Here is a 13,090-nt window from a genome sequence, read left to right on the forward strand (position 1 = left end):
CATTCAACAGAAAAATACATAATAGGTGACAACCGCAAATTCCTAACCGTTTCGCCCTCTCCTGTGAAAAGAACAAACTAGGCAAGGCTTGAAATGCACAAACGTTAAGCCAGGAAGCACAGTGAGCCTCAACCTTCCACTGCCTTACTGTGTGGCTCTAGTTAAAGGTCTTCACCTCTGTTTCTTGCGTTTCTCATCTATCGGAGGGAAATAATAAAGTTCGCCTTACTTAGTCCTCATAGTGGTAATTTAAAGCTTAAGGTATGAATAAAGTATCTGAAAGTACCTTGAAAAATACCACGTGAAACCACACGCAAAGTTAAAATGCTGCATTGAACAATACTCCCACGTTTTATGTTTCCATGTACCTTACTCCGGGTTCCCGTGAGGCAGACCCTGAGACAAAGGTTGGACTGAAAGATTATTGGGGAGGGGTCCCGGGGAGCAAGAATTAGATCGTGAGGCAGGCGAGGATGAGAAGGGGGGACAGGGTTGGTTACCGCTTCAGGGTGGGCGGCTGGGGCTCAGTCCTGCTGGGACCCTCTGAGGAGTGTGAACGACACACCCCTGAACTGTCCTGAGACAGTGGCCCGCTGAGGTGTGTATGCACCAAATCCCAACCTTTGCCAGTCGAAGGTGTCACCTGAGAAGGCAAAATTCCCAGTACTTCTGCACTGTCCGAATATGAGCTGAGCACACTTTCCATGCCCAAGAAAGCTCTCGGGTCGAGAAGCAGAGAGACGGGGGGCAGAGTGGAGGTGGGGGGCTGCCAGTGAGCTCGGGCACGTCCCTCGCTGCTGCGGAGAACTGCAGAGAACTCAGAAGTGGGCCCAGGACACACGGGCCCCGCCATCGACAGAGTCTGCCCCACCAAGTACACCGGCGACAGTCTTGGAGCCGGCATATTCTCATTTTTGTAGCGATGCCCACTTATCCAGAGAGCATTTGCCCAGCAGCTTTCATGATCAGAAAAATTTAGTAAGCAGCCTCAAAGGGGAACACGGGTGTCACGACATCCTCGTGCTGAAGTTCATTCGACAAACATCTATGATCACACTCCAGGTGCCGGGTTCAGTGCTAAGCGCATAGCGATGGGTGAAGCAAATTTGCTTTGAGGAGTTAACATGTTACGGGCAAGCGCAGCCCTCACATCGGGCAGGAATTGAGAATAAATCCAACGAGGAGCAGAAATAGGAGGAATGCCCGCTTCGTAGGCAGTCAGGAGAGGTCTCTTCAAGGAGATGACTTTAAAGCTTAGCGCTAACAGCCATGGAGGAACTAGCTATACACCCAGTGGGGGAGAGGTATTTTGGGCCCAGGAGGCAGGCTGTACCAAGGCCCTAGGGCAGGAAAGGCCAATGAGGATTGAGGAGCCGAAAGACGCCCCACGTGGCCAAAGTGTGTTTGAGCAAGGAAGGGAGTGGTCGGCCTGAGGTTGGAAAAATGGGCCGAGGCCAAATCCCGCAGGCTGGGAAGGCCACGGGCAAAGTCGTGGTTTATCCTTGGAGGTTACAGGGAGCCACCGAAGGTTTTCAAGCAGGAGAGGGACATGCTCTGATAGGTAACCCTAAATGGCTACAGCATCTTCTGAGCAGGAAAGAACCAGATCTAAGGCCGCGGACAGAATCAGGTGGAAAAGGAAGTCGCTATTTTATTTAAAAGGGAACACACCCACCCTCTGTCCAGAGGTGACTTACTGGTGACCTACACTCCATTCCAACACTATGGTTTTCTTGGCTTCAAGTCCAGAGCACATGAAAAGTCATTTTAAAAGGACCAGGAGAGAGAGACTTCGGGTAGATCCCACAGGTAAGTCTACCGAAGAAACTAAAAATCTGTGATCGCAGACCACGTGTAAAGTCACAGGAGACAGCATAGGAAGTCACATAAACCCGAAAAGCAGACCCAGGAACAAAAGTGGCATTGTAAGGGGCCACTCCATGCAGGACCAAGGCTGGGTGTGTGTACTGCCATTCCAAAAGACTGTCACCAAGCACGGTAGCTTCTCTTTCCAGAGAATTCACGTTGGCGCTTAAGAGAGGCCAGTCGGTGGTGGATGCTCGTAGAAGTAGCACTTCCCACGCGCCTAGCATGTCCCGAGCTCTCTGCACGCAGTAACTCAGGAGCCGCGTGAAGCAGGCTCTAGTATCCGCCCACGTTACAGACGACGAAGCTGGGCTCAGAGCAGCAGGGTGACTTAGCCAAAGTTATCTGGCTAGTACACAGAGAACAGGGACAAGGACCCAGGCAGTCTGGCTGCAGGGGACATGCTCTTAAGTTGTGCTGTGCTGCTGGCTACACGATCATTCTAACCCAGCCACACTGCCCGTGCAGCCTGCGCTGGCACTGAGGTCCCCACGCTGGCACAGCGGGCGTCCGCTGTTCGGTCCGATGCAAGCAAAGATATTAGAGCAGCTACACACCAGCATGACCCGAGACAAAGTGACCCGCCCCCCCGCATTCCTCTCCGGGTACTGCAGTAGTTCATTGATTTGTTCACCATTTACTAAGCACCTACTGTTTACAAAGTCGTGCCCTGCAGACAGATCATAAACAACAGGGAGAACCCACCTCTAGAGGCCGAGTCCTGCTCTGCCCCTTGAAGGCCTTTGACCTGGGGCCAGTCACTTAGCCTCTCTAAGCCTCCGTTTTCTAACCCCAAAACGGATGCTGCGAGGGTTGTGGTGAGGATTTTGAAAAAAGAGAGAAAACTATGAGAAAGCCCCTTGTAAGTCAGATGCTGGACAGTTAAGCTCCCTGACGTCGGCAAAGGCAAAGCACACGTGAATCAGATCCTTGGGGAGCTCACAGCCCGGGCCGGGGGAGCAGCCTCCCAATCCCCTTTGGCTTTTCAGCCCTTTGGGAAAACAGGACTGACGAAAAGCTTTTGCAGTTTATAAATGAGACGTATTTGCGTCTTCGGCTCTTAGGTGCACAGAGGGAGGTGGCAGGCTCATCTCAGCTAATCCAAAAATTCTTCTATGCCTCGAATCTCTGATACATTCTATTTCCTCCCAGGAAACCAGCTTGATTATCCCCAGTGCTGAGGAACTCACTACCCACAAGATGATCCCTTCCATCCTAGCCTTCCTTTTGAGAGCTCTCTCGTGTCGTGTCTAAAGGGGGTCCATTTTTCTACCTTCACGGTAACTTGTTGAATGAATGGGCTCCTTCGGTACCGTCCACTACACAGTTAATGATCAGAGGAGGATCACGTGGCCGAGGAGAAGTTAAAATCTGGGCCCTTCACATCTCCCAACTTTAGATCAGGATTTTGTAACAAGGATAAAATTAATGACGAAACACACCCCCTCCTAATTTGAAAATGGCGACAGCGGTTTTTCTCATGTCGGCTTATGAGACGGATCCGGTCTCCCTTTCATGTTGTCTGGAGGCTGTGCTCCTCTGGGGGAAAGGCCACTTCCCAATAAATAACTAACGGCCAATCACCAATAAAACGACATCAGAGATTTTCCCTATCCTGGAGTTGGACGTGGTTTGCCAGGGCTGACGTGCACGACCTATGGCTTCCACGTGGAAGCTGGGAGGGGAGGGGTCCAGGGACGCACACAGGGGCCTCTGTGTCGGCTGAATCTCAAATATGTGCCTCGAAGGGAAGGCTTTAGGTTTCTAATCTCCCGGAGAAGAAACTCAGCAGAGAAATAACGATAGCGTGTGGAGAAGGGAACGAAATGCATAAATAAGCCCTCTATGAGCTGGATTCAAACATTTATTTTACATGAAAGAGGGCTAATGACGTTCAATAGGACAGAGGAAATCAAAAAGTCATAGCCAGCAGCCACTCTTTTAAACCAGATTTTGAGCACAAGCCCCCAAGGGCTGTTTCCACCAATTTTCCAATAAATCACACACTGACTTTTAGAAGAGACAGATATTTAATTCGTGCATTAGGACTGCAGGGCCATGACCGGGGGCACGGCCGGCAGCCCACCCTCTCTTGGCACAGCCCCTTAACCACAGGCTATAAACGATGCGCTAATTGGGTAATTAAGTGTGGGGCAGGCTGCAGGATAAGGGGCTGATGGCTGACCTTTGGGGCCAGGATCAAAGTTCATGGGTTAAAGGACCTGCCCCTGGGGACCCCACGGCTTCCTCTTCCACTTCAGGTAGTAGTTAGATTGTAATTAATTATTTAAATGGATGGATCTGTCCAGTTTTAAATCCCCGAGTCAGGAGTTGGAGTACCCTAGAGTGTTAATTACGGTCTTCCACACCGGTTGTGGAAGTCAGCCTCCGGTGTGCATCTAGGGGGACAGGTGACAGAGGGGACACCGAGCCATCCGGCAGGTCCTCCAGGCAGCATTCTGGGGCACAAAAAGCCAAGAATCTACCCTGAGAGGGGGCGCTCCAACCCCTACCCCACATCATACACTCTTCATCCACACAACAGCCCAGTCAGCAACGGTTCGAAGCCCTCATTTGTTCTGGACAATCCAGCAGGAACCAAAACCTCATGGTTTGTCCAGTAGAACGGGACATGGAGTCATCACAACCGGATGTGCCTCCCAGCTGCAGAGAGCAAGGAACAGAAACCCCCGATTCTCCATTTCCCAGATCCCAAACATGTGCATCTAAGGGCAAGTGTCTACTGTCCCCTCTCCCAGGGGAAGGACTCAACAGGGAAATAAGGACGGTGTCCGAGGAGGGGACGTGCATGGTCCTCAGGGCAGAGGCACTGCCCTGTGGGTTTATATGTCGAGGGTCTTGACACAGTGAGGAGCTGAGGCCTGAAGCATAGGGCCAGGCAGGGCGCAGTCCACGTGGCAGTGGGCATTTCCTCAGAGGGGGACAGCCTGAGGGTGTCGAGCGAGGAAGGGTACGGGCGCTGGTGTGAAGGGGGCAGAGGGCGAGGCATGGCCAACCGCATTCCCCGGATGGGCTCCAGGGTTACACGAGAGTGTGTGTGTTAGGGGAAGGGATGAGGAGTAACCGAGTCAGATATGCAAGGTCTCAACAGGGTCCAGATCCAAATCCAAGGCTGAGGCCCTGGCCTAGCCAGGAGGAAGGCGGCGGAGGGTCCGAGCACCCCATGCGCCCTGCACCCAGCATGCCTCTCTTCCACCGTGTTCCTCAACAGCCGGCGGTTTGGCAGGTGGGGTGGGAGAGAGCCCAGGCAGGAGCTCCTGAGGGGAGGGCACCATCGTCCCCGCCCCCCACCCTGCCTCCACGGGGAGGACTGAGGCTTCCCCTGGCTGTCAGAAAGGCTGCCTCTTCTGCCCCCTTTGGAGAGAAGATGCTGGCTGGGGCCAAGCTGCAGGCAGAAGAATCCAAACCCTGGCCTTGCTGTGGCGCGTACAGCACGCTCATGTCATTCACTGTGTGTTCCCATGCCTGTGTCCTCCCAGACAGTGAGCCCCTTGGGGTTCTCCCTCACCTTGTACCTTCAGCCTTCAACACAACACAATGTGAGAAGCATTTTCCCAAGCAGCAGGCTGCCCCCAGCCTGCCCCCCAGCCTCTCACTGCTGCTTTGGAAAGCATGCGAGGGCTTTCTCCCCATCAGCTGCAGGAACGGACCTCAGACTTAGAAAAATGGCCTCCTGCGCACCTCTGAGCCAGGTCACAGCAAGCCCGCTCAATACGGCAGCCACAGAGGCCGGGAGGCTACTGAAACCTGGCACTGTGGACATGGCCACTTTGTGACAAAGCAGCATCCATTTATAAAGGCAAGCTGGTGTGCTGCAGCTCTACAGGCAGCTGGAGATTGTACCCTGAGTTTGCACCATAATAAAAGAAACAATGGAGAGATTTTCAGCCTCCCCATCCCACAGGGCAGAGCGCTTGCCCTGAGATATACAAATGAGGCTCAGGCTGAAGCCCAGCAAATCTACAAATTACTACACCTCTGAGATGCCCATTGTGTCCAAGCTGACTCCAGCAGGTTCACATGTCCCTGCATCCCCCAAACAATAGCTCAAGTAGTCATCAGATGGCCAGAAAGCAAAGCCACTGTCATTAAAATCCAAGAGGTGCTATTAATTAAAGTACCCCTCACCGATTATGTAGAGAGAGCTGCTATTTCCATCTGAAGGCTGCTAGTTGGATAACTGCTTCCATTAAAACAAAAAAACTCACTCCGAGATATAATTTCATGTGCAAGTGCTTTGGGGCTTGAGACCGGCTGCTCATGCTGTTGAAACACACGCACCAGATTTTCAGGGCCCACAGTTACCAGCGTCTGCTCACATGCCTGCAAGGAAACAAACACACCCGCCTGAATGAAACTAACTGCTGGCCATGACGGCTTTGCCAAAGCCAGCAAAGGCATGCCAGAGGCTGCAAAGCTGGTATGTGCCTCAGCCATTCTGAAATCACATCCATTCGTTCATTCATTCATTCACGGTGCATGGGGCTTGGGCACCTGCCATGGGGTCAGACGCTGGAACAGGCACTGGAACAGGACAGGCAGTCACCCACACAGAGCCTGCCCGCATGGGGCTTGACGGGAATCCAGGCCTAGAGACAGAAGGAAAGCAATGACAGCTCAGTGCACTGGGAGTGACCGCCCTGCAGTGGCCCGCCCACCCACCAGTGCCTGTGACGGGCACAGCAACCTCCACGCAGAGCCCCGGGGGCCAGCAGGCACCAAGCGCAGTCTCCAGAGCTCTGCATGGGCTGACAAGCTTCCGATGGAATGAGATAGTCCAAACGCCTTTGCAAAATGACACACTAAAGCACTGTATAATGAATACGAAGGAACCTTAGTATGTGCTGCCAAACCAGGGACGTTTTAGCAGCAGAAAGCCCATCCTAAGCCCCTGCCCATCGGCGGGCTCTTCCACGATGGCCTCTGTGAGCCGCTTGGACTCATTCCGAAGGCACTCAGTCCCCAAAGCAAGAGGGAGAGACTAGACTCTTCTAACCCGCCTCAGGGCTGGAAGCCCCCCAGGCCGGGATGAAGGCTGCCAAGCCCATCGGCAGCGGTGGCGGACGCTGTTTCTCTCCGGGCACACACATCGCGACACTGGGCCGTTCCATGGTGAGGGCCGGGAGTCAGGCACAGAGAACCTGAAGGATGGAGGAGAGGAAAGAAGGAAAAAAGGCCCAGGCCCATCTTGTTTGTTCAGAGATGAATTCACTGCTTGACACATAGTTGGTTCTCAATATGTTTTAGAAGAGGAACAGATGAAGGCAATAGGTATAGACCAAGGTTAATCTAAACCTGCCAGAAAATTCCTTTTCGGTGCAGCAGAAACTGCAAACCCACTGAGTCCCCAGCATTATTCCACGAGAACAAATGATTGCTGATGAAAGCTGCGCAGGTGATAAAGGGACTTCAGGAGCAAGAGCTGCCAGCTTCGGGGTGGGGAGCAGCTGCGCCCTTAATTACGCTGCCTGATTTATACTCTATTAAATCTGTATGTAAGTAACCCATTTCTCTGAAAGCATTTAAAGCTCTTATATTCCACCAAACACTGTGCTTTTATTTGAAATAAATGTATCCAGCTCTTTGGGGAACATATGGTATATTTCTCTCTTATTAATAATTCAGTTCAAATGAGCAAAAATTAGTTGGTGCAGTTACGGCTGATTTTGTCCTGAAAAGATCCGCATTAATTTTAGACGTTTTGTAAATTGGGCTATTAAATAAAAGCATTATATGTGAATTACCCTTTAAATTTTAAGCAACTTGGTAGTTTAATGGTATTTTCTAGTCAGACTCATTTTCAATCTTTAAAAAATTATCGTCATTACGGTAAGACAAATTTTTGAAACCTACTCCTTCTATCCAATTACATATTGTACTAATAAGTAAACGAGAAAACTTTTATGTTCTCATTTCGGTGTTCAGTCCCGCTTTACTGTATCTTTCGATGGCATCTGTCTTCCGAGACGTTCCCTCGGGGGGGGCTGGTCCTGACTGAGAGGCTGCGATAAGGTGCCCCCCCACCCAGAGGGAGCCGAGGGTCTGTCTGGGAGGGTTGTCACGGCGCCCTGAAGTTTGCGTCAGGCTGGTTAGCGCTCGGCTGACAGGCTTTCCTCTCTGGGCCTGCTCCGGGCCTGCGGAAAGGCCAGCGAGGCCCCGGCCAGGCAGTTCTGCTGAAAAGACTAAAGGGTTTCTAACTGCCCCGCAGATGGAAGGAGAGGAACATGCAGTTCGCCAGTTCTGCTGTCCGGCCTGGCATAGACCCCGAAGCCAGGCCCGCTGAGGGGTCCCTCGCCAGCTGCCCAGGAGAGGTAGGGCAGGGGTCCGGCAGGCCACGCGCTCAGGTGTCCTCCTGAGGTTTCTCCCGCCTTCAGTCCTGGGAGAAGTGGCAGGGCTCTGGGGTAACCTCTCAGCTCTGTGTGGGGTGAGTTTGGTCTGGGACTCAGTTTCCACAGCTGCAAAATGGGAAGTCTCACAGGGCCCTTGAGAGACATGAATGCGAGGGCTTGGGAAGGGCCAGCACACTGCCTGGCGGGCGAGACGTGATGGGCGCTGCTAGTTTCCTCCTTCGCCACCTCCAGACCTGGCGTCTAGCAGTGTCCTGGCCCTGGGGTCGCCCTTCTTTTAATCCGGCTGACTGTTCAAGCACAGCGCCCACTGGGGACAGCCACCCTTCTGTCCGGCTTGCCTCAGCCCGTGGCGACGGCGCTGTGCTCACACCAACCCTGCCCACCACCTCCACCTCGGGAAAGTAGCTCCCAGATCGAAAGCCTTTTCCACCCTGTCTCCCAATTCCCAGTGCCCTCCGGCACGCGGTCCCATGTTCAGAGCTCTAAGTGGGTGGCTAGACACTGAAACGGGCAGCGATGCTGCCCCATCCCGGTCACTTCTGTTTCTCTGGAGAACCCTGACTAATACGAGGGCCAGAAGGAGAAGAACAACATGCCCACTCACCCGCCCGAACTCCGGACCACGTTATTATTTAGGTGAATGACCTTAAGGAATTCAGTGCATGGTTTGCTTCTGTCGCTCCTGCTGGCATCAGGTGGCCCAGGTGGTCTACAGGAGGGCTACCCAAATGGTGATGCACAGCAGCCACCAACTCACGCAGCCTCACCATCGGCCACTCCCTGCCAGAGGAAGACCCTTGGGAGATGGCGTGACAACTGCCTGGCATCAGGATGAAGAGGACCCTCAACGCCTGAGTTTGAAGGCAGAAAATCACCTGGATCCAGGATGCCCACCCTCACCAGGTACATGCAGTAATATACCCAGCTGCCCCAGGTACAGCTTGAAAGAGGTCTCATGGATATTTCTATAATGTAACTGTTATCAATAATAATGATAAAATATAAGTAATATGACAATGACATTTAGCATCGCCATCCCATCCTCCAAGCTCGGGGTAGAAGAAGATAGATGGGTATCTAACTAGAGTGGTCCAAAGTTCTGGAGGCTGTGCCAAAGCCATCCAACAAAAGAGAGGGCCCGTTCTCTCGTGGGTGGCAGGGGAGCAGGGCACGAAAGGCTCCAAGGGTCACCGATGCTTGAGGTGAAACTTCCAAGACAAATTGGGTTTCTACCGTGACGATGGTGCGGATCCTGGCACAGTACGGCAGACAGAGGACTGTGAACAAACCGCGGAGCGGGCCTTAGCTCATCTGCGGGACACCAAGGGACTGGGGGCTATTGGAGGCAGGGAAGTGGGGGGCACAGGGGACAAGATGGGCACCGAGGTCAAAGGTAGGTAGGGGCCAGACGGAGGTCGCCAACGGTGTGTCGTATTCGTTACGGGTTTTTATCATACGACATCCTTGGTGACCCCGTCAAAAAGCAGAAAAGGCATCTGTGCTCTGAGTTCGCTGCACCTCTTCAGCTGCGTAAAGTGTGTCGCATTGGCAAGAGCATCAGAAGGAAATCCTAACATCACGACAGACAACGTGTCAAGTGGTGATGTGTGGAGCGGTCGAGGAAGGAGTCCACCGCAGGGGCGGGCAGGGGAAAGGCAAGTGATCTCCAGCCAGCTGTCTCTGTGCCGTATGCACAAGCCGGTTTAAGCGTCTACCACCAGGAGAAGGATGCCAAGCATGGCCCAGCGGTGTGTCGGGCTCGTAAGAGGTGCCTGAGTAAGTTGAGAGCACAGACGCCATGAGCGTGAGCAGTCGATGCCGCCTAGCTTAATACCTCAAAAATAAAACTTTTAAAAACTGGTCACAAAATAGCAATCGACAGCTTGGTAAAGCTTTTGCTTTTCTTCCTAGACCCCGCCAGGGTCGTCTCTTTCCCAAGCTGGTTGAGATTTGTTTCCCCCACTCCCCAAAGCTGTCCAACCACAACCCATGTACCCCTCGAGGCTTAATATAGGATTTAAATCAACCGATTCTGCTATGAAACCTTGTACAGAAGAGATGCTTACGGGTGGTGACAGCCGGAGCCAGCATGTGGAGCCAGCCTGTTTCCAGGACATGTCCATCCCCCTCGGTCATGACCTTCAGCAACCCTAGAATAGACCCAACTTGCCCCAAATCTGCACTTGGTTGTCTAAACTGAATAGAATCCAGCAAGTCTCAGAATCGAATGGCTTTACTTCAGCCAAATTTGCTGTTGGCCAGAGAAATCAAATCATTTGCCATCTGCATAGAAAGAGGCAGAGCCACCGCCTGGCCCGGTCGGGAGCGTGAACATGCGCACCGGACCAAAGCTGGGACGCAGGCCGACGCCGCTGCTCCCCGGGCAAATGGATGATGCAGGCAACCGTCTCTGTGACCTGGCCATTTCTCACACAGCAGGAGCGACCCCATAATTTCTCCACCTCGGCTTCTTAGGGTCTCCTTAGATGAAGACACATTACCGGGTACTAGCTCTGTGACGGCTGAGAGGGGCGGGGCAAAGCTTGCGTGGTTATGGCCGATTGTCGTCCGCCTGTTCCTGGGTGGTTGATACTTATCAATGAATTGCACCAAATGTGGTGTAAAGTCCCAGATAACTAACTGTGAACCTGGGATAACTTATCCCGGGCCCGTTCCGTTCACATCTTAGAGGGCGAAGCGCGCGTTAACGAGTCGAAGATTTGATGCCTCCGTCGAACTAAATTTCGTAAGGACCCTTCAGCATTGCCTCTCACTGGCTGTAAATCCGAAAGAGACACAAAATTCGCGTCCTGCAAAAGGCAAAGCCCAAACCAACAGGGCAGGGGAGAATTTATTTGTTCCCCTTTTCTCCTTAGCCGACGTTATTATCACAACTGCCGGGGAATTTGTGCGATTGGGAGATAAGGATCTTAATGATTCTTTGGAGACCCGTCAATCACCGCAAACTGCTACCAGGATCGAAATTCCATCTGCATCTGAATTAGCAACATTACTCGCCAATTTAGATCAGAGTGAACATTTTTCCATTGAAGATGGAATTAAATTAGAAAATGAGTGAGTCTTTAATTTCCAGATTATAAATCACTGAAAATAATTCAACTCCTGTACCTTAAGGCCAATTACATTATCCTAAGCGACATTTTATCTCCCAGTCTTCCAAGTGATTTGGTGACGGGAGCCTTCACACAAATCAGCCTTGCTCCAGCAGCAAGAAATATATCTGCCCACCGAGTCACACACATAAAACACCAGGAGCCGTTTTAATGCCGAAGCTTACTTTACATGAAATTTGATTGTCTGTTTGATAGTGTGTTTTTGTGTTCCGATGAACTGACGCGTGAGCCAGGTACGAGGTCTGCATTGTGTCGGGTTCGGCAACGAAATTTTAAAACGATCGACTTGTCCCAGGTCGAGGCATCTTCGTCCGTTCCATCATCTCCCTCCCCTCTGGCCTTACGAGAGACGAGGATCTTGCAGGTATTTGCAGGATGGAACATCCTCCCTGCTGTCTCTCTATGCTCCCAGCGCCCCGTCCACCCAGCTTCTACCACCTTCCACTTGGGGGATTGTCACATGCCTGTCTCTCTCCCCGAACAGTGAGTTCCTCAAAGGGCAGGTCACATCATACTAATGCCCTTGTCCGTCCAGCAAAACGATCAGCTCAGAGTAGGTGTTCATTAAGTATTCGGGGCCAAAAGAATTGAACAAATGAATAATGTCAAGATCTATCCACCTGGCACCATTACAATCAAATGGCAGCCTCAGGAGCAAAACAAACAGACGACCGGGCCACCCCACCGCCTCCCCCTCCCCCCGTCCTCAGCACCCCAGAAAGCCAGGGAGGGGGCCCGTTCCACTAGCAGGGTCTAATTTTCTTGGGCTAACTGGGCTAAAAGGTCAAGGCATCTCCTCAACACACCACGAGCCTTTCTCATCGCCAGAGAAAAGTGGGCTCGGCCTGGGAAACTCCTGAGTCCCTGGTGCAAGGGTGAAGCGGGCAAAGGAAAAAAGGAGAAGCAAGAAGGCGTCAGGAGACGGCCTCTTAGCAAGGACCCACCTACAGGCAGGAGAGACGCGGGAGGAAACACTGTGCTTCCGTTCAGAGGCTGACTGCTGAGGGACAGGTGTCTACCGACTTGACCTGCCAAGATGGGCGTGGCCTCGGCTGGCTCTGGGCCCTGGTGCAAGTCACGGCTTCCCCCGGGCCCCCCGGGCCTCACTTCCCAGCATCGGGGAGAGGCTGAGCCACCCGACCCGGTAGAGAAAGAACTTCCTGTGGCTCACGCCCCAAGGTTATGCGAGTGACCTCTCAGGGCCCCGTGTCACCACAGGTTCTGGTTCAGCCCTCCCCGACTATGTGGCCCAAGCAAGCGGCCCCTCTGGAGCGCGGCCTGCCCATCCTCAAAATGGGGACCTGAACGTGGACTTCGTATCTGGGAAATGGTTTGAAGAAGGATTAATCAAGCAAGAATCGGGAGGGCCTTGCGAGAGCTCAGGCTGGTCCCACCCCCGGGCGAGAAGGAGAACAAAGCACTGTCTCCCTCCGGGCCAGTGCGGCAGTGACAATGGACAAGCTGCTCCCCTTGTTAGAGAGGGAACCCCACTGCGAGGCCCAGCCTCACCTGGCCAAATAGACAGGAAGCACAGGGGCTTCCCTGCCTTCGAGCCTGGCTCTGCCCCCAGGGTCTGCTGCCCCGCAACCCAGCAGCCCCAAGCCCTCCTGGCCTTGCCCGGTGACTCCTCCCGGGTTTTCTCCATCTTGGCAAAACAGACGCCAGGCTCTCAGCCGATACGTAGGGGTGGCTGGTGTCAGACCAAGCCATGGGGCGGGG

Source organism: Pteropus alecto, unplaced genomic scaffold, assembly GCF_000325575.1.
Source record: "Pteropus alecto unplaced genomic scaffold, ASM32557v1 scaffold74, whole genome shotgun sequence".
Classification (NCBI taxonomy): domain Eukaryota; kingdom Metazoa; phylum Chordata; class Mammalia; order Chiroptera; family Pteropodidae; genus Pteropus; species Pteropus alecto.